The sequence below is a fragment of the Coturnix japonica genome, chromosome 15 (genome assembly GCF_054131305.1).
Source record: "Coturnix japonica strain WE chromosome 15, WE-NBRP24, whole genome shotgun sequence".
Taxonomy (NCBI): domain Eukaryota; kingdom Metazoa; phylum Chordata; class Aves; order Galliformes; family Phasianidae; genus Coturnix; species Coturnix japonica.
This window is the reverse complement of record NC_140677.1, coordinates 9,652,679-9,679,551: the sequence shown is the minus strand read 5'-3', so window position 1 is coordinate 9,679,551 and position 26,873 is coordinate 9,652,679. Positions and strand designations below refer to the sequence as shown.

Here is a 26,873-nt window from a genome sequence, read left to right as displayed (position 1 = left end):
TTCCCCTGTATACGTGCAGCCAAGGGCTGAAACAAGCAGACTGTGAATGAGAGATGGAATAATGAATGCTACCCAGAAGAGGAGGATAATTTCCCCTTTCCCACATGATGGAAGAATAGAACCAATGTGAGCATCTTCCATTAAAACTGTCTTTCTGCAACAAATATTTAACACCTAAATCATTCTATTCAGAAGAAATATATGCTTCTCATGAGAAATGTCAGTTTTCCAGATAGAAAAACACATAAAAATGTCATATGTCAAAATACATCAAAGTTATTTTGGCTGAACTGAAACTGAGGTGGGGTTGTTCACAAAAATTTGAGCAGGGAGAAGTTAGATGTCTCTGACTTCATTAAAGAATAATACTCAGCACTCCTGAAACAACTTCATGCACAGCATGTTTGCAACTGCATCCTTCCCTCCTTACAGATAAAAAAGTGAGCTAAGTGAAATCAAGGTAGAAACAAGGATTTGAGGATCCTGGATAAAGTCATTATCATTCTGATTCTGAGGAGTCTTGGCCCCCTCTGAAGGAAGCTCAGAGATGGGCATCAATGAGAGGAATGCTGAGTTTCTCCAGGAAAGCTGCCAAATTACACAAGAGAACCTACAGACTGCATTCATCCTGACTGTGACGCACTGTGGAGCTTCTATTTCAGGTAGGCCTTCCTGATAATGTGAAGGGCATCTTGAAAATGCACTTCACATTCAGAAATCAAGGGCTCATTTTCAGCCACAGTGGATCACCTCTTAAGTGGTTTCAGTGTGCCACACACCAACTGGAACTTCAGCCTGCGCACATCACTCCTGCCATTGCAGATGCAGTGTAGCCACACTGTGGTCCACAGGACTGCTGCACATACATAGTTCATGACCTGATCCTCACCAGTACCTAAACTGTCTATACATTACTGTGCATGAGATTCTTAGTTTAATGCAGGGTAAAGGATGACACAGTCTGTTCATCAGAGCATGGAAATCCTCCACAAAGCCAGCTGGACTTGTCTAGATGACCTTTTATGGCCCCTTCCAACTCAAACAATCCTACAATTCTGCCTTTCAAGCAAAAGAAATGAACGTGCACCAAAGCCCCAGTAGTTCGACTAGAGTTCCCTTATTACCATCTCCACTATATAACACCTGAAAAGACCATCCCGAGTGGCTGCCTACCCAAAAAGAGAGGAGTTAGTACACACTGACAGCCTCACTCACAGATCATACCTGGATGCAGCTCTATGGAGTCGAGTAATGGCATCATTTGTAGTTGATGAGAATTTTTTATTTATTTATATTTTACAGGCAATAAATATTGGATTTTATATTTGCATTATGAGTGCCTTTTCCTTTCCTTCCCCCTCTTTCCCCCTCTCTCTGTATGGTAAAGAAAGAACATATGATGAGTTGCTGTATATTATAACTGAATATTAATCTCCTCTATTCAGTCAGTGCATGCATTCATTTATACGCATGATTTGCTAGTTTTGTTTGAATACACAGACACATTTAACAGCGAGGTTTATTATGAAAAATTCCATCAAATTAACTCTTTTAAAAGATGCCAATATTATTGGCAAAAATTGGATTTCATTTTTTCCTTTGTATACGTGCTGCTTCCTTAGACATTCTTTTCTCTGGAAACCCAGTACTTTTCTGAATGCAAAGACACTGGTGATGAGCAACTGTCATTCCCACATTAAAAAGCAAACCCAAGCCTTGATCTTTCTACAGCAGATTAGGGAGTGAGATAAAAATGAGATGAAAGCCTCAAATGTCTGTTCCACTAGGTTCGAGGCATTCTTTTTGTTTTAGTTCCGCACTCTGCCTCTTTAATTCCCGCTGGCTCAAATGCCAATTTTCTGCTATGTTGGCATGACTGCCGAAGAATTGCTTCTGTTAATAAACTGCACAAAATAGCTGAGCAATTAGGCAATTAAACTGTTTTAAATTTAATTTAAAACCCTGGCATTTTGCTAGGAGTACTTTTCTCTCCCCCTTTTATCCCATCTTTTTCTTCTAGTGGGAGGCAAAGGGTGAGTCAGAAGGGAGGAAAGGCAGCGTGGTGAGGGGAAGGGTCTGGTGGGATCACAACACTTTCAAGTCCCACTATAGACATGCATGAGGGCTGTCTGCTTTGGGGAGCCCATTGCAGTCCTTGCCCCTTATTAGAACAAGTAATTTTTTCTCAAACATTTAACACACAAACAAGCTTAATCTGATTTCTGTCCTGATCCCAGATGGGCATCAGGGCTTGTAAACAAATGAATTCAAGAGCTGCCTACCTGCTCTTGGTTGCTAATTCAAAATAAAAAGGAGTGATGGAGAAAACACAGGAATTACTGTGCCTGGAGGTAAGCAATCTGTTCTGTTCATCACTGTGTGTTCCCACTGCATTCAAGGGCACTTCCCCAAGTTACACAGGCCATAGGAAGTCTGTCCTGTGAGCCTACTTGACCGGTACTTACAGAGGTACCTTTATTTTTTTTGCTACAGGACATGTTTATCTTTTGATAAAGGCTCTCTCTGATGTGAAATTGGTGATGACATTGATTTACAGCTGCCATTGTCCCACAGGACATTCATCCGCAGATCAGCCCATTGCCTCTGTGCTTCCATTCACAGTCAACGCTATCTCTGTTCTGACCCACAGTCACCATTCATCCCACTCATAACCCCAAAGATCTCCCAAAAAACATAGATCTTCAACTACACAGAAACATCCCATTCCTAAGTTCTGCAGCTGCTCTTCTAACCCCACTGCTTCCTGCCACTTGCCTCTGCTGAGTTACAGCCCAGCCATGCCTATGTATTTCAGAGCAATCTGTCCTCCCTGGTTCTCAATGCTTTAAATCTCTTTTCTTACTATAATGACTGGAAGAAACTAAACATTCTCCCCAATGCTCTGCTAAAAGTTTCCCCTAATAAAAAAACCCTCAAGTCTTCCAAGACTTTTTGAACTACCTACATTCACATGAATGATGCCACAGCTGAGCAAAATATAGCACAGCATCATATACCCTGCAGTGCTGACTGTCTTCTCAAGGAAAACTCATATTTCCATGGTCACAAAGGGCTATTTTTAGTCAACCAGTCATTCCTGTTATTTTCCTAGTCTACAAAATTAAAAATAATGGAAAAAGAATTAAAAGAATTCTCCTAAAGGTTGTAGTAGTCACTTACCATTTGCAAAACCTGAACTGAAACTTCCCCCTCTGAGCTAATTTGGGGATATCAGCGTTAACAATATTGACGTCATCATCGCAATCAGACTCACATTATCATTTCCACTTAATACACCTCTGGGACCAATCCCATGGTGGCAGGGGAAACGTACTATAAGTTAATTCATTATTCCTGGTACAACTCTGTGGTTAATTGAGATCTCCTGTTCACAATAAACTCATCTCTTAACCCGAGAATAGAGAAGTCAGCCCCAGGAAGTTCCTCACTGCAGACCTGAATATCTCCATACCTCAGAGCTGCAGAAGGGCACTATTTTAAGTTTTCAGTCTTTGTGTTAGCATAGATTGCATTATTACTTTCTGCTTTCCCTCTTGACATTGACTTTTCACCACTAGCCTTTGGCTGTCCAGTCCATTTTGATTGCAAGGTCTTCCAAAGAACATCTCTCTCTCTGTTTATATAGTTTCAAACTCAAAGAGAAATTGATTTTTTTTGCTGGACCTTTAGCTGTTACTGTAATGCACGTAATTATATTACATCCTTAAACTATCTGTCCTGTCTTAGTGCATCTGATAGTAATCTTAGGGGGAGGGGGGGAAAGGTGCATATTACGCATAAATGAACAAGCTCTAACAAAGTGAGCTGCGCATAATTCCAGATCATCCTCTATACGTCACAAAAAACTGAGCTGTCACAGTACTAACATATGGAAGGATGACTAAGGTAATGGGTTAGTCAATGCTTGTACACTGTTTAGCAGCCATTGATAGGATTATTGCCCCAGATGATCCTTCAAGCCTTCTTCCTAGTTATTTCTACCAGTGTTCAGAATTACCCTGCAGGGACTTTTGTTCAGGGGACCACACTCATGTGGTTCGAGGGCCATATGTTGGACACAAACCACACTTCAGCCATGAACCACACCTTGGTCACCCCTATGTATCACTATGCAGTGACTCAAGGAGGACCCATGAGTTTAATAACTTTACTGTAGTTCCTCTAAATGCCAGCAGAGGTTGTATTGAAATGTGAGAAAAACACATATGCAAATAATACATTGACTCCAATCCAGTCATGATGACTTTGCCAATAAATATACAATCTCTCTTTAATACATTACATTTGTATATTTTAAATAATCTAATTGATAGGAGCACGAAAGCATTAAATTGCCATATAGCAAGACAGCCATACCACACTAGATATCTATTAACATACTACATGTCAATCAGTGTTTTACCAATTAATGGCTATCTAATTATCTTGCTATAATGAGCTTGTTAAATGCCAATTAAATGGCAAGATGTTTGAATGCATTAATAAGAATGTAATTACACAGTTATTGGTGACATAATTTTCACATCATTAACTAGTAACTTATCCATATTGAGTTTAATAAATATATTCTTTTAACTTCCCATTGATCCTGAATTAAGATACAGTCACTGGACTGTTAATACGGAAAGAGATGGCTATAATTATCAGAATCATTATTGGAAAAGTTTCATATCTCAAATGGTATAAATAAGGAATTACTGAAGAATGCACTGGAGTAACAACCAACTGGAAGTGTAACTACACTCTGCACACTAAATAACATAGAGTATCACCTTGCAGACAAAAACATTTTCTACATATAGGAGTCTAACTGCCCAACCTAGAAACTGTAGCCTGATCAGACAGCAGCTCAGACTTCTCTTATCAAACTTCATTACCTGAGCACTCTGAGGAGATACCATATCCAGAGCTAACAGAGCTCTCTGGTTGCAGTCATCCTTTAATCTTCCTGCTCAGATTACTAACAGAAGAAAACTGAGTAAGGCCACCTAAGGGGGGACAACCTGAGACACTCCAGGAGCTGGCAAGCTGGGATTGTGCCCAATCCACCTACCCTCCATTTTCTGAGAACTTTGAGGCTAAAAAGCACCGATGGTACAGCAGGACCCAAATCCTGAAGCAAGGGGCTGCACAAGCACTGGTACTGACAGCAGCTCCCTGCAAAGAAAGTCAAAGCTGTCCCCAGGACACTGAGTGGAGATCTTCGCTTCCACCATTAGGATGTAATAGCTTGTATAGAAGAAAATAGCTCTTCTTCCATCCCAAATCTTTCATTATGAAAAGGAAATAAATCACCCACTGCATTTCCACACCAGGAAAATCTATTTAACTAAGCGAGCATGCGTGAGCCATGGCAAATGCACAGATAGCTCTGAGTTAATCTCTTCCTTTTCCCTCTCACCCCATTTTTCTAAAAGATTGGGCTTACACCATATCTACTGTATTTAGAGTGAAGCAAGAGATTGACTGTCAGTTTCTGAACCAAGCAGCATGCTGAGATACATGTACAACCAGCTCAGCCCCAGCTGCAGTGCTGAACCCAGAACCCTAATCCTCCTCTCATTAACCCTTATGAGAGCTGCAAGTCACAGTGCAGCCTGGGACACATCCTGCACCCCCAGCTGTACACAGGCTGTGTGGCTCTGGTAGATTTCTGCCAGAATTACACAGACATCAGAAGATGAGAAGATACTCTGTGGCCCATCACGGTTTGGCACAGCACTGCAGCCTGCCACAGTGTTTTTCTGAACTGGAATCAGCAGGACTACCTTATTTCTCCCAAGGATGTAACCTAGTCCTCCTCTAACATTTCTTCCTTCTTTTCCCATCCTCTTTCTAACCCCTTCAGCATTTTATTAAGAGACCCAGTGAGGTCTGCTGAATGCCTCTGCCTCCTTGAATGTGTCTAACAGGAATGTGTTTTCCTGTCTTGGACAAGTAAAATGGGCAAAAGCAAACACAGACATCACAGTAACATCATCTTCTATTGATCTCCACTGAATCTAGCTACCTTGCAGATGTACTTTGTTGGTTTAAAGTTATTTTTGAGTGGATACTTGTCAGGTGCCTTCTCTCTCATTTTCATCTCCTTGTAAGAGAGACAGTTCTGTGTGAAAACACAGACATTCTCCTTTTCCTCAAAAAGAAAAAAAAGAAACTAAATAAAGAAAAATTTTCCAACCACTGCACAGTATTTTGGGGAGTTTTCCACTGAAAGCAATATGAAATTGCTCTGACCAGGTACAGACCTAATCAGCTATGGGTGGAGTAATGATGTTCCTCCTGCATCAAGGCTCACAACAACAAAACCACGACCTACACCCCAAAGTCACTAAATACACACCATACACTTAGAACTGATATTCATTATTGGAACCAACATCTTTCAAGTCTCCACACTTGTATCAAAGGGATGGCATGAGCAGTGTCACGTTGGCCCTCTGCCATTTTGCACCATGTTATATCTCACTGTTCAAATTGAGCAATGTGTAGGATTCAAAGCTGGGGATGGGGCAAGCTCACCTGAAGGAGCAGAACTTGGCAGGGCTTCGAAAGCACACAGCAATGAAGCTGAGACAGGCATGATTCTCAAACTCTGAAAAACCAAATGGTCTAAGGCTCTTCTCAGCATCAACTTGGCCTTTCAGATAAACAGACTGCCTAAAAAGAAAGCTGCTTTGCCAAGGCTGGGCTATATCAAGATAGTACTGCTATAATTGCATACATAAGCTAACATGGTAACTGCTAAGGTTCCAGTTACTAAATTCAAATCTAAAGGCCTTTGGTATCTACACTGACCATATTTGCCTGGAGCCCTGTTTCAGACTCATCTGTAACAGGATTTACACTTCTGCCTTTCCTTATTAACACCTTTTTCCTCATCTTTTTCTTTTTTTCCCCTTCTCCGCTGCTATTTGTTTTTATCATATGTCTTTCAAACTGAAAATGGTAGCTAACAATTAAGAATAATTATTTTATTGGCATGCTGTCTCTGCAGTGGCACTCACCAGAAGAAAATAATGAGTCAGCAGCAGTAATGCTAAATGATTTATAGGTTACCTTGTTCAGAGAGACACCTGAGCCCTTCTTCACACTGAAACATCCAGCACTGATCACTATTACAGCCAAAGCACTTGCTTGGGTGAACCATTAGTCTATTGTAGCATAGAAATTCCTACAGTGGCTATAAAAAAATATTTATATATCTATAAAACCAGGATGCTTCAGTCTAGTGAAAGCACTTAGATCCTTTGATGAAGAACAACATATAGGAGTTGAATGTATGGTGAAAAGAAAGAAGACATCCTCGCATTTTGAGATCAGTAGTTATTTTCAGCCGTCTGCGAGGAAAGCCCGTCAGTCTGATGATTATCTGAACGTATGTGGAACGTTTGTAAAAAGCTGAGAAAATTCCATTATGTATAAGCTGCTTAGAAAAAGTGGCTCACTTAAGGTTATTACATTGCTGCTTTGGGTTATTTTTGTTTAATTCAAACTCTGCAGTGGGTGAGACTCAATTTCAGTTTAAACAATCACTTCAGTGCCTTATCTTTCTCATCATCTTCTGTACCTACAAAATTTGCAGTGTGGGATTCAGATAAATAAATACATGATTACACACACACTCCCTCATCATTTTCTCCATGACATTCTGTTTTCTGTGAATAAAGAAAATGTCTTTCAGGGTATCTTTTTCCTCCTTCTTTTAAGTGAATGTTTTCCAATAGGCCTGTCTGTCCTGAACAGATTAACTATCTCACCTCACTCTAAGGTAAAAGCACAGTTTTTAGTGTCAGAGGCTCAATACTGAATCCATGGAAGTTCTGGTTTAGAAATCTAAGAAAACACTTCTAAAGAGTCTTCCTCAACCTGTTCCACCTGAAGTTAAAATATTTGTCCATTGACCCAGGAAGACGCTTTAGAGAAAAACCCTTACTTGATGAAATGAATGTGATAAACTCTGATTTCGCTCCATAAAACATTCATATTTTATAGAATCATTAAGGCTGGAACAGACCTCTAAAACCATTTAGTCCAGCCACAGACCCATCACCAATACATTCACTGACTATGTCTCTCACTGCCACACCTCCACAGCTCTCGAACACCTCCATGAATGGTGATTCCACCACTCCCTGGGCAGCCTCTGCCAGTGCATCACCACCTTTTTTGAGAAGAAATGTTTCCTAGTACCCAACTTGAACCTCCCCCAGCACAACCTGAGGCCATCATCTCTCACCCTGTCTCCATCAGCCAGCAGCAGAGGCTGAACCCCCACCTCACTACAGCCTTCTTTCAGGCAGTTGTAGAGAGCAATGAGGTCTCCCTTGAGCCTCCTCCTCTCTAGACTGAACCATCCCAGTTCCCTCAGCTGCTCCAGACCCCTCAACAGCTTCATTGGCCTTCTCAGGACACATTTCAGGGCTTCAATGTCTTTATTCTAAGCAAGGGGCAAAGACTGAGCTGATATTTGATAGCTTTTAAATTACTGTGCCTCACTCAGGTTCCTACTATAAAGTCTCCAAGCTGCTACCACATGTGCAGAATACAAACTCTGGACACCCAAAGGAAATATCATGACCACATCCTTTTAAGAAAAAGCCTTCCCCTAAAAGATCTGGCCAAACCGTTTCTCCTCCCAACCACATAACACCAAAGTAATAGCAATCAAACAGATAAACACAGCTGAAAGCATCCAGAATGAATACTCCTGTAAAAGTAGCAAAAACAGAGTATTTAAAAACATGGGGGGAAAAAAAACATCTGTCCAACAAGGAAAACTTTTCACTGAGGAACTTACTTCTGGGAACACATTTTAACATCCTATTTTCATATTCTTTAGAGTTCCCAGGTCCATGTAAGAATAAAGTTACATTCTCTATAGATCTCCTTCAAACAGCAGCTGTCCCATTCATCCTGTGAGCTCTGTCTTTACACAGAAGTGAAACAGCAGCCAGAACTCAGCCCAAGCCACTCAGACTCAGGTCCCCTCCAACACCGTGGCAAAAGTTCCCAGTCCAAGCAGCATGTGGCTTTGCTCTCATCATGCATTACCTTCCCATTAGGAGGTGGCAAAGGCTGGGGTCTGTGAAACAACGCAGAATTGTTCTTTCAGGCATGCTCTTCATTTCCCTAAATTAAAGGGAAGGTGCAAAAATTTAATTGTGCTTCCCTCTGAGCCCCTCCTTGCAGAGCAGTGGATTGGGTTAAATCGTGAATGTGCTTTAATTCTGCCTCTTATAAGCTTATCACAAGTCTAGTAGCTCATTACGCCCTCTGTTTTTTCTCCTGAGACTCCATAGAAATACAACAGTGTAACTAACACTTTCCCTCATTTAGAACTGCAGGTGGTGGGAGTACGTGTGATTTCATTGTCTTTACTTGGTAATTACAGGTCTGTGCCTATTCCCACTGTCTCAGCAGGGTGCCTATGTGGTACACGTAGTTAAGTCTTTTCAGGTGCTTGCTAGGTGGATTAACAGGAAGCACTGTATCACCACACTGCTGTACCATTCTGGTGTGACCGTGACCACTGTGTGTTAAGGGATACCGGCACAGACTGCTTGTACCGATGCAGCAGTGCCGTAAAGGTGAGGATAGCTGGGATTTGGGTGGTTCATCCTGCAGAGAGAATCACCACATTCATTAATGCTGTACTTCTGCAAAGGGAGCAAAATACTCTGAGCTGCTGCTATCGCCACCCCCTGAGCGCACATAGCAATTCATTGCACCAACCTTCCTACTTTCCTCCTCCTTCCCCCAGCTGGAGGTGTCTGAGAATGGGACATGTGATGAGCAACAGCAATGGGATTGACACAGTCTGTGATTTAATGCATGTGACAGGCCCATTTAAAAATGTAAATATTTTAATTCTTTGATTCAGCTTCTGATTCCTCCAGACGTTTGCGGTTGATAAGCCAGGCTCCTTTCAGGTTCTGCCACCTTTTATCAGCACGCATTATGTTTATTAGACATAAATCAATGTATAGTAGGAAGAGACACTGCATATATATCCAACAAACTTGTCGGTATGTTAAGTGTATGTTAATACACCATATTCATGAGGAACTTTGAGAAAGAAATATGGCAGCTTGAGCCAACATTGCTGACAGAGCAGATCCTTTCTGAACTTCTCTTTGAATTCCCTTTTTCTATGTGAATCAGGTTATTTGCATGAAGGCCAGAAGCTCTATCTTTCTCCTACTAAAGCATTGGTGATTTTCGCCTTTCCACCATGGGAATGGGCCTGTGAGTTCAAAGACTGAATTCATCTGAGTACATAAGCATATGCTTAAACTGATAGGATTAAATCTCGGGTAAGGCAATTAAGCTTGGAGCACATGTTTATCCTTAAGCACAGGCTCAGATGCTGTGCTGAGTAAGGAGTGCAGAATGTTTGAAGCATCCCAAAGCCCTCCTCCCCCAGAGGCCTCCGACTCCATGGCTGTCTCCTGGTTAATTAAAGACAGCATTGGCCTGTACTGCGCACAGAGATGTGTCAGGCTGTTAAGATCATAGAATCATTAAGGCTGGAAAAGACCACTATGATAATCAAGTCCAACCATTAGCCTATCACCATCATGCACATTAAACCACAAGTAGAAAAAGGCAATGGCAATAACCAGTTCTAAATTACCAACAAATGGGTGATAGTCATAAACCAGTTAAAAAGATTTGCTTACCTTTCTCAAGGATCAGAGCTTGCCACATCCTCCAGAAAGCAGGATCTCCAGATAAGGAACCTTCTCTTATGGCAGCTAGTCCTTAAATGAGACTTAGGGAGCCTGGTTCCATCCCCTCCGGAATTCACCTGTGCTCCAAGGGCAGCTATGTTCCTTCACAAGGTGCTCAGTCACTGATTCAAGCCCTGACTTAGCAATTCCCATACACCATGTCACTCAGTATGGTTTAATAAATGCCCATGTCTTCAGAGAAATCCTGTAGGTGCCCAAAGCTCTTCTGAAGCATCAGGAAATGATGAGGACTTCATCTCCAATCTACAGAGAGAGAATAAACCTGGTTGTATAAGTGAAAATGAGACCCCAAAAGGATACGGTTCAAAGATACTCACAGGAAGGACTAAGTATGCAGGATTAAAGGGCTGTCATCTTTCTATTAGCACATTACATATGGCAGATGGTCAAACGTCGGTATCCAAGGCATAGCCATCTCATTTCTTCGGGAGCACTTGAAGTTTGAAACTCAGGATATGCTTTTGACACCATCCATGGACAATTTAACATTCAGGAGCCACATAGGAAAGAATCAATGGCTGAACTTTTTACCAATCATTCCCTGCAATCAAAAACAGAGGGGATTTGTAGCTAACGCAAATGTGTCACCTCAACCATGGACAGTAAGGGAGTTTGGCACTTGTCTCTAGGAATAACTGGCTCTTCTGTCTCTAGAAATCTGAATGCCTTAACAAAAACCTTTGGCATTAGTCTGAAAAAGTCACCGTTTCCAACCAGTGGCTTAAAATCCAGTGACAGTACTCCTGCCTCTTTCCATACTAAAAGATAGCTAACCAGAAAGATGGCTGATAATATATGGCAATTGTCTGAGTTGGAGCTGTGCCTGTGGTGCACCAGCATCTGCAGTAGAAGTTGATAGCAAGCATAAAGCCAGTCATGTTACCACTGTAATGAGGAATTCATGTTGACAAAGCAATGGAAAAACATCCATCACTATCCATAAGAGAGGAAATAAACCTCTCCTCTTTCTATTTGAGAAGGAGCTGATCTATGAGGATCTCAGTGAGGCACTGGCACAAGTTGCCCAGAGAGGTGGTGGGTGCTCCATCCCTGCAGAAAGCCAAGGTCAGGCTGGATGGGCTCTGAGCACCTGATGGTGCTGTGGGTGTCTCTGTTCTATTGCAAAGGGGTTGGACCAGATAGTCATTAAGAGTTCCATCCAATTCAAATGATTCTATGATTCTATGATTCTGTATTTGCCAATTGCCTTCGTGGACAATCTCGCCACAACTGCAGTGCACCATGAGGCTGAGCTCTTGGCCTATGGCAGGGCAAAAGCACATGCATGATCCTTGTAAGAGTTGCTGTCATTTAAACACTTCCATTTGCAGCATTCACCAGGTCCTGCTCCCACTGAAGTCAGGGGAGTATCTGAGAATACATTTTGGCCTTCCACTCTCCCATGTCTGTAGTACAAGTGCAAAATGAATAGACCTGTTTTTCTCCAAGGGAACACAGGAAATGCTGTAGATAATAGAAATCATGTTCTGTAGACCTCTCTCTATAAATAAATAAGTCCAATGTGTCCCAGCCCATCTCATAGCCCCCTCCTTCCCATTTTGCTTCTTTTTTTTTTGTTTGTTTGGGGTTTTTTTTTGGTCTCTATTTTCTATATTTCTGCTTGTAAATGTTACTGTTCAAAATGAGAACAACTAAACGATATTCACCTGATGTCTGAAATGATATTTTTTATGTTATGAGTATTGGAGAAGGATGCACAAGACATCAGCAGAATGTTGCATGACGGGTTATATATTGCAGCACAGCAGTTGGTGGGTTGCCTATTTCTTTTAATTGCTGATACTGAACTTTCAGACACTGCTGACCTTATGACAAATTTTTTTACCTCCTTTTCTGCAATTAAGCAATTAAGCTGACAGGTTTTTTTTAACAAAACACTCAATTGTACAGATAAACACAGGCCTTTATATGTTTCAGGATGAATACAGACATGCACAGACCCTGTATATCTTACATGAGTTCTGGAAGATTTGCTTTCACATGTATGTAAAGCTTTCCTTATACTACCTGGACACAATAAAACTTCGCTTTCAAAATGAGATTTGGTTTGTGAGGATTTATTTCCCAGTAATTTCTTTTAGTTGAGATGCCCAAATGTCCATGTAAAAGCAGATCTGGTGACAATTTTTGTGTGTGCATGTATGTGTGCATGCATTGTATTTGCTGTCAGTGTACATGTCCCAGTTTCTACTGAACTCTGAATAAATTGGGCTCACCTCCAACCATTACAGCTTTAAGGATTATAAGTAATTGCACCATTACCCTTCTCATATGTTTAATTTTTTCCTCCAGCTTCTTCTGTTGGTTTATCATACATGTGGTCTAATTAAACTTTCCTACAGGACAGTTCATCCAGAATAAGTAATGACACTGCTCAGAAGGGTTCTAGTTGCATTTTTTTTTCCTTCCAGCTGTGCTGAAAGGGTGGTTGCTGTCTAAAAAACTGCGTCTGGGCGGAAGAGACAGTTCTGTAATTGCATTTCCAGTCCTCTTTGTATTCTTTTGTGTTATATGCTTGTACAAGGAGAGACTGGACAGGCCGGCTGGATATCAGCCAGGCAGAATTGTCAGAGAGAGGCTGGGCTGAAAATGAAATAGGAAAGGGGGAGAGGAATAAAAAATATCAAGAGGGTCTCTCAGAACAATGACTTAAGAAAGTGAAAGTGGAGGAGAAAATAGCAATTTCTCTTTCTGTCTGCTTCTGAGGTTTTGAAAATTGTCTTTTGCTTTCTGCTCATTGTTGGTTGGTTTTCTTATTCTTTTTTTTTTCTTCTTCTTCTACTTTATTTTTGTTTTGTTTTGTTTTATTTTCCCCCAGTTGTGACAGAGAGAAGTCAAAGTATGAGGGATGTGTGTTTCAGAGATGGAACTAGGACAAATTGTTTGTTTTCCAACTCAAATCCAAGTGCTGAGAAACCAGGGTGTGTGGAAAGGGGACAGCAATGGTTTGAGAGCTGAGGATGTGGCAGTCTGGGGGTTGTCTTGAGACTCGGGGTGGGACTGGGCACCCTCCAGATTTCCCACCTTCCCTCAACACTTCAGTGATTCTGTTGAAGGCTATCACAAAAACATCCATCTATGAGCACTAGCTATCTGTATTCTCTGTTCCAGAAAACCCACAAGTCACAGCCAACCAGCTTTCACAACTGGTAAACAAAGAAATGAAAGAATAAAAGGTAGGCAAAAAAAACCCTTCAAGCCTTGGGCTGCGGTTATTTGTACGGGGCAGACTGAGAACAACAGAAATGAGAGGAGAAAAGCAGATGCAAGTCAGAAAGTAGCTGAATGGAGAGCACGTCTCTTCCACACTTCCCTTGAAGGCACAGTGTGTAGATGTACTTTATTCATAATGACAATATGATGTGATTCATAACAATTGCTTCTCCCAGTAAATTATTCTAAGATGTGTTGTTGTGCCACGTTGCAATGGCACAAATGAATGATGTTAAAATACTGAGCAGACAAAATGATAACACCTGTTACAAAGCCACTTATAAACTAGAGTGCACAGAGGCATTTGTACCTGTCTCTATCGCACATCATGAGTTACACATCTTAGGATGCTTTATGAAGGAGAAGGCAATTTCTGTTATTCTGTATTAAAACATTTCTCAGCGTTGCTTTAATTTACAGACATCCTCGCTCTGCTTACTTGACATCAGCTCCTGCTCTCTGGTGGATTGTGTGGGGGAAAATTCACAACCAGCTCAGTGCTCAGATGTCCCTGCTTGGGTCAGGTCTGGGAGGAACAGCATAACAATATCTCCAGATGTATATTGCTATTGTTAATCCTACCCAGACCTGCTGTAGCACATAACCACTCAGGCTGGAGAGGTTTAGGGAACTGCACCTCTTTCCACTATGGGTGGCAACATGTGCTGATGGCACTAACTCGTAAAGGTAACAAGGTCCTTTAATTACTGCTGATTTGCACTGGTGCTCAGCACCTGCATGGGAGTCCAGTAGGTCAGTGCTATGGAGGCCCTGCTTCCAAAAAGTGATTGTTTCCAATGTCAGTGGGGAAACTGAACTAGCTAGGACCATTCCTCAGCCTCTCACCAATGTGGTCTCAAAGAACTGACACCATTCATCACTGAGCACTAAAACAACTCATGATGACACATGACTTTGCTTTAGGAATGACACTGGTTCCCAGCAAGAGCAGAGATGTTGGGAGGTCCCCTCCTGCCACACTCTCCTGACAGCAGTGCATACAGGATGGTGTTGCCAACACAGAGCAACAGAGGGTTAACCCCTCACGCTGCTGGGTGAATAGCTGCCCTCAGAGCAAAGCCAGGAGAACAGACAGATATCTTTTTTTTTTCTTTTTTTTTTTTTTTGGGGGGGGGGGGGGGGGGAACAGCTTTTCTCTGGTTTCTAGAACCTGGCTTCATCATCCAGCCAGACATCTGCCCTGTCAGCTATCTCCTGTAGAAACTGAGCCCCAGCCCAACTGATTTTACTGGTGTTTCTTGGCCAGTCTCTAGCCTTACAAGTGAGATATTATGCTTAATTTCTTCTTTTCTGCCTTTTCTATCTCTTTTCTTTTTCCTTCTTGGTGCAGCGTGTGGGCTTTATTAAGATGCTACCTACAGGATTGTCTCCTAATGCTCACAAGTGGCTCTTCCTTCCAGAGGCAGCTGGAGAAATTGCTCCTCTAAGCACCAGACACTTAATTAACAATGAGACGAACTCTCTGGTTTGCTTTCTTTCTCAGTCATTCGTCCTCTCTCACGCTGTCTAGTGCAGCGAGAAAGCATGTAGCAAGGTCTTGACCAAACACTTTGAACTGCAATCATCTTGGGATACCCGAGGAAGCTAATTACCAGCTTTGTTTCTCTCTCCCTTACCCTTCTTCCCTCTGATGACAAGCAGGTGAAGTGGGTACTCAGCTCATCTGCCTGGAGACACAAAGGCATGCATTTCCCTCTCCCTTTCCTTGCTAAGGGGTCCCCTGTGAGATACGCTCCGTGCCCACCGATGACAGCACTGACGGCTCCTCTTAACTACTCCAGTCCCTTTTGGAAGCACTGGGGAATTAATTTGGCTCCCACTAAACTTTGAAGTTCAGGTTCTTCCAGGAAGGTTTGTCAGCATGGAGGCAGACAGCAGGGCCCCTGGGTCAGATATCTGCCTTAGCTACAGAGTAAGACTGGGTATGAAGCTTTAAAAGCCAGGCTGAAGCCTGATGGAACTACAGATCACCCCGAGGGCAAGAGAGTGCACCTAGAAGACCATGCATTGCCTCTTTTATTGTGATGATTTTCAGAGATATCACTGTTGATCATCAAACCTGACCCACTTACTTGAGTACTAGCAGGCAAATTGAGTTTCTGAGGCTTTCTTAGGGCTCTTCCTACAAGTCTTCCTAAATACAGCAGCAGCTGCTGCTGTGTGCCCTGTGACCTGGAGAAAGCTTTGGCTGTTGTGACCCAAGGAGTGAAATCCTGAAGAGGCATTTCAAGATCATAGAATTTCCCTACAGAGATAGTAAAAGAACAGGTCCAGCTCTGTAGCACAGCAAGCTAACATCATGTTTGCCAATCTTTGTTTCCTTCCTTTTCCTTTTCCCTTTCCTTTTCCCTTTCCTCTCTTCTCCACTCCTTTTTTTACCTGCAGATCATCATACAGCACAGAAAAGCCTAGTTAAACCAAGCCCTCAACGTGTTTAAAGCTCTGTGCAAATATTAGCTAATCAATTCTCAAAATCCCTTCCCTGTACTAAGCAAGTAAATGTTGCAGGGCCAGATTCAGCCTCATGGTGCAGCACAGCCTCACCAGTCCCAGGTGGGAGTGGGACAAATAGGAGCAAGCAAACACACAACTGCACCAACTTAGAGACATCCACCTCACTGCCTAAAATGTTTGCTGGCCACAATGTTGCTTTAGACTCATGTGCCTAAGACTGTTTTGCCTCTAGCACTGTAATTTCCCTGTAATCCAGAATCCAATCCTTTCCTCTCTTAACTTTACTACAGTCATCACCTTTCACATTGAATTCCTGTGCTCCCTCATCTCTCTTAATTCTCTGCCCTTAGGCTGTGCCTTCAGCTTGCCCTTTGGATTGAATCATAGACTTGTAGAATCATTAAGGTTGGAAAGACCACAGAGATCATCTAGTCCAACCATCAGCCATGCCCGTGACTGCTATAGACCATGTCCTTGAAAATGTTCAAGTCTCATTTTCTGAGAAAACTCACACCCTTTTTCCTTTTGTATGTATTGAAGACTCACATACACTTATGTTAGCACCCTGGACCTGCTTCTGCCTTCCTGCCTAGGAAAGGTCTACCTTTATTTTGCAATGCTGATTTTACCATCATCTTCCTTTGCATGGCTGTTACTGGCCATGTGGCTGTAATCCCATGGCATTATCCCTGCTAGAAGGAAATTTGTGTATTATCAAGTGTGCATTTGCAGCCTCTTCAGTCCTGATGGGCTGGGCTGTTTGTACAGGAGGGAGAGCTTATGGAGATTTCACTATCGAGCTTACATAAACAGCACAGCCCTCGACTTACATGATTTCTCAACAGCAGTGAGCTTTATGCATGGATCTCTTTTGGACTCAATGTTACAAATGCTTTATTGATGCCAGATGTATCAACATCTGGGTTCCTCGCGTGTAATTGATTTGTATGGCCTGGCATCCTTAGGGTTGCCTTCATGGGCCAGAGATCGTTAGCAGCAAGAATCCTTCAAAAGTTGACTGGGCTAATTTGTCTGTCAATGAGGTCTGTCCTGCAATTTAATACAAAGCTGAGGATGTCAAAAGTGAGTGACTTACATAATTCCATAGGGACGACCTTTTTGCATCTTCTGCAATGAAGACTTGCTTTTCAGAACAGCTGTAAGACAGCACACACTGAGGTTGGAATGGAAATGGAACCGTGTCCTATAATCTCCTGAGAGACCATGTCTGTTGAAAACATAGAAAATCAGTAGTTGGTTGGCTGTTTCTTTGCTATGTGTAGGCTGAGCTGTAGGAAATTATCAGGCTATGAAGCAAACACACGGTTTTCTAGTATCTGAGCACCAGGTACTCCCTTCTCTGCAGAAAATGAAGGTGGCCATGAGCACTGGCCAAGAAAAATTTGCATCAGTGGGTGTTGCAGCTTTGGTTCAGCATTTTATCTCATTTACTCAGCCTCCAGCAGAGCTAGGCAGATACTGCAAAAAGAAGAGGAAAACAAATCTCCCCTCCAGCATCTGCTCATATGCAGAAGTAAATTCATTTTATGCTTTTCTGTTGCTGAAAGCTCAGAGTGAAAGAACAGTGGTGCTGCTGGCTTGGCCATCTGTTTGGGGCTGGGATCTGAGGGTGCTCCCCCATCTTGCCTCAGGTTTCTTGCTTTACCTCAAATTAGACAAATAAACTGTTTGTGTCTCAGCTTTTAAGCTGTAAAATGTCCCCAGACATCATTTGGGAGCTGGTGACTGTGGCCATCTGGGACCTTGAGGAAAAATACTGCTAGGGGTACCCAGCCATTTCAGAATGAAAAAAAATACCCATGGTGGAGAACACTCATCCCAGTGTCTTTTTAGATATACCCCCTATGGCTCCATCATTTACCAAGCTGCTTCTATATGTGATCCATAGACTTGTGGAATGTAAAGCAATGACCATGTCCAGCAAAACCTAAATAGTTCAGTTTGCATCCTGACTGCTTTTGTGTTAAAACAATAAGACTCCTGTCTTGGTGTTTGTTCTAAACTTCCTGAACCAAACCTAGCTTTTTTGTTCTTTTTTTATTTTCCTTCTCTTTTTCTTCCCCCAATATTGTGTGTGTTTATTATCAAAATAAATAACCGCATGAAATGCAGAAAAGAAGTAATGGGAAAAGGTTTGGAGTGGGGGGGTGTTCCCCCATGAAGTCTCCATCTCCTCCTACAGAGCCTACATAAAAGTCTCTTGAGGAGGATAATAAAATAACAAGCCAGGCTAGCAAAGTGGGGAACAATCAGGAGTCATGTAAGATGGAAAGCAGAAAAAACAGTAATAATAAAAACAAGAATGAAAATGATATTTCAACAGTACTGGTGCTGAACAGATAACAGTTTTTAAACCAAAATTGTAGTTTGCAGATGGTAATAAAAATAATTAACTTTGTGACCCTTCTTTATTCTTCCACTCCTCGCTCCCACCTACAGAATCTCACAGGATCCTTTGGAACAAAAGCAGATTTTATCATGTAGAGTAGTACATCAGTTTTAAGGCCTGGGCTGTGGGTTGGCTGAGGACTCTTAGCTGAGGACTAACCTCTACAGAGATTCTCTTTTCTTTCCATTCTCTTTATCAAAGATGGTGGAAAAATCTCTATTTTGAAGTATGACCATCAGCTAATGGAACACACCAGTGTGTTTCCCAGTCCTCTACTTCTTGCTCTCTGATACCTGTGGATGGGATGGATTCAGAGTAGCTTTTCTCCTGACCAGAGGAAGTGAAGGGATTTTTCACAAGAATTACTCATTTCAAACAGATTGTACTTTCTTGTCCTCCTCTTTGAGTCTGCCCCAAGCCCTGTACACCAGAGCCAGAACAGGAAATGTGTTTCACATCTTCCTGGGTACAGCAGTCTTTGCCACAGCTGTTTTCAGCATCCCACTCACGCAGTGCTGGGGCTCTTGCTCCAAGCCAGGATGGGTCACACCAGGATGGGTCATATTAGGATGGGTCCCACCAGGCCAAGGAATCAAAGCTCCAAGACACATTGGGATCTTGAGGGAAATGCTTTGAAAAAGGGCTGTCTGAAGTGACATAGTCCTCTGATTCTCTGCTGTTGGCATGGCTGGGTGGGATTATTACTATGTTTGGCCTGAGAAATTAGCCAATAATCTGTCTCTTCAAATCTCTTTCCTTTGAAGGTTTTGACAGTGAAGCCAGGTATTTCTTTGACAAGTGATTTTACTTCTTCACTGAACATCTGAAATCCCAGTTCCATAAGTGTGGTCAGCATTGAGCAGCTTCCTTGCTTACTGTTCCATGCCTGCCTTTTCCAAGAAGTCCATTGCCCCAGAGTGCATCTTCACCAGCTATTTCACAACCCACATGGGATCCACTCAATTTTTGGTTCTCTCAACTGCCAAATCTCTCCCCAAAGCTCTGCCAACTCAGTTGGCCTCCCAAGAAACATAGAATGACTTAAGCTGGAAAGGACCTTAAAGACCATACAGTTCCAACCTCCTGCCATGGGCAGGGTTGCCCCTCACTAGATCAGGCTGCCCATGGCTCCATCCAGCCTGGCCTTGAGCACCTCCAGGGATGGGGCATCCATAGCTTGTCCAGGAAATGACTGAGCCCACCTCTATGACTTGTAGCAGCTCATACCTTATGCAGTGCCTCCTAATTCTTCAAGTCTCTTGCTTCTCCTGATTGCTGTGTGACACATCTGCCAGCCACCTTTGAATGTGGCATATAATGACTCAGCTGAGTGCAGAAACACAGAACCAATGGCTTTACTTGAACAAACAAATTATGAATAGCTTGGTGCTCTTAACACTGCTTTAGCCATGATCCTTAACGCATCACTGCTCTAGCAAACGCCAGCACTTGCTAATGTGTGAGAGTCTGTGCCTTGCACATAGTCTTTGGAGTCTGGAGCAATCTCTTCTTTGCCTGGGAAAAAATGCCTCATTACAAAGACCAAGCTCTGAGCAGACCAGGGAGGAAACAGAGAGGTGGATGGAAGGGGAATTATCTGCTCCCATCCTCCCAGCTTAGCTCAGCAGAGCACATCCAGGGAGCAGGGCTAGGATTTCACAGCTCAATGGCAAACACTGTAAATCTGGCAGCATCTCTGCTTCTGCTGTACTCAGGTGGAGCTCACAACACACGCTGCAGTCTGGGGCTGGAGCTTTTTAAATTCTCAAGCACTCCCCCAGGCTCTCTCTTCCAGAATTGATGTTGGTTCTACAGAACCCCAATCCTGTGAACTGGGGCAGTTTGTCAGGAGGTGAGCAGGACAGAGAGCTCATCCTTTTGGCTGCTTTGGTGGTCTGAATGTGATGAAACATGAAGGGATAGGAGACCTGAGCTGCTAACATGACCCAGGTATGGGGCTACTTAGCTGGGGAGCTGTCAGATCTCCATTCCACTGCAAGAACTGAAAAAAGAATGGTAACATTTTAGAACATAATCATTTCTTGTCTGACTGAGCCCCCAGTCAGCACAGGATTACCAGATCCCAACTACAGAAAATACACATCTGGCTTGGCCATGTTTAAAATCATCACCAGTAATTTGGTACAGATAGAGGATAGTTGTGTCACTCCCAGAACAAGTTTTTTTTGCATGACCCTTAAATGCTTTTGCCTGCTATGTTCCCTTTCAAACACAGAGAGGATTAAAATAAATGTACTTTTCCCAGGGGTGCTATCAGATGCTAATAAAATCTTTAATTAATTCAGATTCGGATGGGCTCACATTTCTCTTGCTAGCTCACAACTTCAATCAAGTTTTTTTTTCTGTCTGTGACGCTGCTTTCACGCCACTTTTCATTGCATTTCTGATTTATCTGGAATTGTGCTATATGGGCATATTGGCAGGAAAGGCTGGGATAAAAGAGCAGTAGGATGAGAGAAATCATTAGCACGGGATGTATTTTCTGGGGTTTTTTCCTTTTTCAGAAGAAAACCCAAAAGGTCCTATTGCTATTATGAATCCCCTAGGAACTCTTTTAAATTACAGACAATTTGCTTGATTGGACTGCACTGGTCTTAAGCATTAAAGAGAGACAAATCACTCCTAACAAATGTTAAATCAAATAAGATAGACAGAAATCTTGATAATGTGAAATGAATTCTGCAAAATTAAGACATCTGCAGAATGCTTGCTCCATAATAAAGTAATAATCTCCCTGAAATGGGGATTGTTTCATTATCAGTTTGAAGATTGGCATGAACGATCTTATCTCATACTGGTTAACTGAAGAGGAGTAAGTGGTACGTGTTGTTTTCTGGCCCTGGTAAGTAGGGAGGCATCTGTGTATGGTAGTCTTTCCTTCAAAGACCAGTCTCACCATTAGCTTGCCATCTTTTGGGGTCTTTCATTTCTTTCTTACTTCATTGCCTTGCCAGATTGATCTTAGAAGACAACGTGACCTGGATTCTCTTTTCCCACTCTCTGTTCTTAAATGGTCAATCAAGAAGCTCTGGAAGGAGGATCCTTTTTACCCCATCCCCTTGGCACAACTTCCTTCTGGAAGAGAGGGATGTAATTGGAAGACAGATGCAGTTCTCCCCTGATGCTTTAGGGACCACAATTCTGAACACACGCCCATCTGACCTGCTGTGAATTACCACCAGGCGATTTATCCTGCATGTGTCTTGAGATCTTGCTGCAGATCGCAGAGCACTGCCTACTGCATAAACAAAGTGCCAGGGCCTAGGGCAATATTATAATTGAATAGATATAACAGATTATTATCTGTTTGATGTGCAGTACTGAGATGCAGCATCCTGTATCACATTACAGCACACCAAAGTCAGGGACTCTTTCTAAGGCTTCCATACAACTGGGGAATGTAAGCAAAAGGCTCTCAAAATAGCAATAATAACACAACATATCTCTAGGGCTGACAAGTGTGTTGAGTACTGCAGTTTCACCCGTAATCTGTCATAAAGTTAGACAGTTCTATCAATGGGAAAATAAACAGCCGGGATAATAAAAGGTGAGTGCTGAATAGCAACCCTTCAGCTCCCTCCAGGCTTTATTAGGATAATTGATTTTGGAACATTAATAAGGATATTGATTAGCTTCAAGGAAATGAAACGCGGGGTGAGGGAGGAGTGAGCCGTTGCTCCTGGCTACAGAACCGTGGTGGGAGCAGGAGCCCTCTTGTGAAGAGTCGATCAGCTGTGCCAAGGGATTAACTTTTATCTTCAATATGAATTAGGGAAGTGCTTTCTGCAAGCAGGCTATCCACATGATGAGGACCCGTGAAATTACGGAGCAAGAGGGCTTCAGATGCCGCAAGGTTTGTCTTATCATGTGTCACCTCCTGGTTCCCACTCTGTGACTTGGTGTTTCCAACAGGCAGGGTACTGAGTTGTCCCCAATGGGTTGGAGGAGGGGAAGTCAAACAGGAGGTCTGTGTGGGGGAGTTTTTCATGCTGCAAAGAACTGATTACATCGGGAGTGTAATCACAAAGTGAGGTTTCACTGATCAGTGAATTTCCAGGCGAAGAGAGAACTCTCATAAATACAGAATTTTTCACTTTCATTCTTTTCAAGATCAAGAAGTTCATATGATTTTTTTTCCTTGAAAATTTAAAGCGCTGACTTTCTGATGCATTTTAAAAGAAGACAATTACTTCCAGCCATCGAGTGAACAAAGTCATTGGCATCATGTTCACTCTTCCAGTAAAATAATAGCTTTGAGTAATCCTGTATTGTCTGGCTAAATAAGAGTGAACTTGCATTTTAGGTACTGCTGTGATTTAACAGAAGTGCCAGATGGCTTCTCAAGGTCTTATGTGATTGACTTAGAGATGAATCTTGACCGGAATATGGTCACTGGAAATGTTTTCTGTATCAAATGTTGAATTTGCAAATTATTGCACTCCCGGCTCTACACAAACACAGGTACATGTTTCAAGGAATTCCACATAATGGTAGGGGATGGGGAATGAAACACACGTAGAGCTTTCCCTCCCAGGACCAGCTTTATGTCTCCAAGTCAGTTCAAATCCTTGCACATGCCACAGATCAACTTTAGTGTGTCTCCAGTGATTGCTATACACTAATTTTTCAGTGTGGAGCTTTCAGTAGCTTTGTATTAGGATCATAAAATCATGAAAGTTAAAAAAAAGTCCTCTCAGATTATATAGTCCAGCCATCCTCTTACCACCAATATTGCCCACTGACCACATCCCTTAGTACCACATCTCCACGCTCCTTTGAACACCTCCAGGGACTGGAACCGGGACTCCAACACTCTCTGTGCAGCCTCTGCCAGTGCCCAACCATTCTTTTAGAGATTTTTTTCCTAATATCCAACCTGAACATCCACTGGTACAACCTAAGGTCGTTCCCTCTCATCCTATCCTTTTTATCTGGGAGAAGAAGCCAAACCCCACCTCACTACAACCTCCTACTGACACACAGTTAGATTATAAGTTCCCAGGTAGGTATCTAATGACCATAACCTACCACCAAAACAGGCATCCTACTAAATTCAGATAAATCTTGGCCCAAGTGGAAATGCCTGATGAATCATGAAATGCAAAGACAGCAAACAGCTGCAGCCAAACTTTCCTGTTTCTGTATTAGTCTATTATATTTCCATCTTTTATTCAGATACAACAGGACCACTTGAGATGACTACCCAAACATTTGCTGTGCAAGATGTTCAGATCAAGGATAGGTCTTACTGGGAATTATATACTAACTCCATTATTTTGAAGAGTAGTTCTTGGATGCTCAGCATTACTTGCTAGTACTCCATCATCAGATGCCCTACATGAGTGAGGAAGGTGCTATGACCACTGACAAGGAGTGAGAACTAAGTGCCTTTCCTGCTCTGCCATTCCTTCTATGCTTCTGCATAGGGAGATGCTTTAAGTCACTTTGCTGTGTGTAGACATGAGCACATCCCCACAAGGGCAGCAGGATTTGTGACACATGGCTCAGCTCTCAAACAGCAGCCACGTCTCTGCAGCCATGTTCACACACACAAAGAGTCAATGATGTCCACGTTTCCCTTCGCTTGTCTTATATCTCAGCCCCCAAAAGTAGATAGCGAGTGGATTATTTAGAAGAATGGGGCAGTGGATAGAGATTGTAATAGACAGGTAATTATAATAAAGAAAGAATTATTAGATAACTGGTTAGATAGCTGGATGGATAGATGTGGATAGAGATCTGATAGTTTTTTTTTCTCTTTTGCAAAAGCCCTAAAATAAAGGAACTCTTACACAGACATAAATCATCTAGCTCCGGGATAGGAGCAAAGACAAGTTCCCATAGCAACAAGATCTATGCTGTAAAGCTGCGCTGCCCTTTGTTATGTATCTTTGTGATATTTCTCTCAGACATGTCATTGGCAATTACCCACAGAAGAAGAGCTCAAATTGTTCGAGAGACCAGCAGATCCACCTTACATTATTTTCTGTAATTAATGAGATTATTGAATTTCCACGCTAATAAAGCGTGGCAAGGAGTCTGAAAACAACTCCTCTCTGAACCAATTCAGGGTGATTCCTCGGTGCTGCACCCCCACCCCTCTGCACACACACCTCTGCGCAGACCTTGGTGCGGGAGAAAGAAATAGTGTGAGCCCTCAGCAAAGCTCTCCTGCTCCGCTATGAGTCAGCTCGGCGGAGCAGCGCTGACGTTTCTGTGTTGCCAGGAGGTGAAACCCTGTGTAAATGTTCCTAAAAGCAGTTTTCAAGCTATTCATCTTTGATAACATTGTTTCTTTATGAATGCTTGAGCTTCACTTAGCTGCCTATGTATCACTTCCTGACAGGTCTCCATCTATTCTCCTGCTGCCTGCATGCTGAAAGCTCTTTCCCTTAAAAAAGGGGCTTGCTTGAGTCTGAATTCTTTTTTCAATGAAGTTTCCTTTCCAGGAGGGCCCCAGCATGCATGGATCCTCCTGCAGTGGGGCAGGGAAGGAGTGGGATGTGGCAGTGCTGGAGGTGAGTGCTGCATTGACAGAGCCAGCCCAGGTCCATCACAAACCAGGATGCCATTTGTGCACTGATTTCCTATGTGCTGGTCAGGTCTTGGGGAACACACAGAAACAGGATGTTCCCCTCCACCATCCCCACCCCAGCTTTTCTCTTGTCTTATTTTTTATCTTAAGCTATTACCCCAGGAGGAATAAATATATGGGTATTCAGCAAATGAACAGGAGGTGACTCATTAGAGGAGAGACATAGAACTGCTGTGATAAGACCAGGGGAAATAGTTTGAAACTACAGAAGATTTAGAATGGATATAAGGAAAAATATTTTACAATAGGGCAGTGAAGCACTGGCACAGACTGCCCAGAGAGATAGTGGTGCCCCATCCCTGCAGTCAGCCGAGGTCAGGCTGGATAAGCTGTGAGCACCTGATGGAGCTGTGGGTATCCTGTTCATTGCAGGGAGCTGGACCAGATGGCTTTTAAGGGTCCCTTCCAACTTTAACAATTCTATGATTCTATGATTCTAAGATGAAGAAAATCACAGTGGAGTTGGTTCTTGTGCTGTTGAGAGCACGGAGATGTTGACCTTTGCATGTTGTACCACCTGCAGAGGGAGGGGTCAGCATCTCCACCACATCCGCCTGCAAACACTTCAAGTTCTTTCAACACAGTGCTGATAGATAGGGAGAGGAAACACTGAGGACTTGTGCCAACTTCTTGGAGTACTGAAGAGTCATTACTTCATTTTGCAGCTGGTTTTTCTGCAGTAATGCCTCTGTGGGTCTTTTAGAGATGCTTCCTGCTATTCATCTTCTTCAAAGGTTTCTAACTTGCATCTGTCTCCTCAGCTCCTGGAAACAGTTTGAAATTCTACCCCAACATGTATTTTCTGTAGACAGAATGTCACTAACATCATCACAACCCCCTTCCCCTGCCTGTTCCCTTTGCTGTGATAGCCATAATTTATTGGGAAGGTGTTTGCTGGGCTCTCAGCACCATGTGGGAGGTGCAGGGAGACGAGGCCCCAAGGAGCTGACATTCTCCACAGACAGCAGCAGTTCAGGTGGAAAGTGCAATGGACGGCTGGGGGAAGATCCGTCTTCCAGCACAGCACCTTGTCTTCTTCCCACAGCTCTCCCTCCAGATGAGTTACTGCACTGGGCTTCCTGAGAGCACTTTCACAAAGAACTATTTTGCATGCTTTGCTGTGGAGCCTTCTTGTCTTCTCAATGTGCCCCAATGCCATCATGTGGAACATGATGGGGCTGAGCAGCACATCAAGACCTCTCCATCCTTCTCCTGATGTGAGAACTGGCCCTTTGGGTGCCCATTTTTCTCCTCCTACCATAGCAGTTCTCCTCCTAGAGAAAGCCCTTCCTTCTACTTCTTTTTATTATTTTTAAGTGCTTTGAGTTTTATCAGAGGAAAGCCCCACAATGCCATTTACACC

General features: G+C 42.7%; 1 long non-coding RNA gene across 3 annotated transcripts in view; it reads right to left on the bottom strand.

Moving 5' to 3' along the window:
* LOC107320009 (uncharacterized) overlaps positions 1-26,873 on the bottom strand; it is a 223,326-nt gene that overhangs the window by 145,335 nt on the left and 51,118 nt on the right. For all 3 annotated transcript variants that reach the window (XR_014934615.1, XR_014934617.1, XR_014934616.1), the window contains exons 2-4: positions 17,581-17,712; positions 11,093-11,316; positions 10,704-11,018 (exon numbers count right to left, since the gene is read on the bottom strand). This is a non-coding gene — a long non-coding RNA (uncharacterized LOC107320009). The remainder of the gene's footprint in view (positions 1-10,703; positions 11,019-11,092; positions 11,317-17,580; positions 17,713-26,873) is intronic.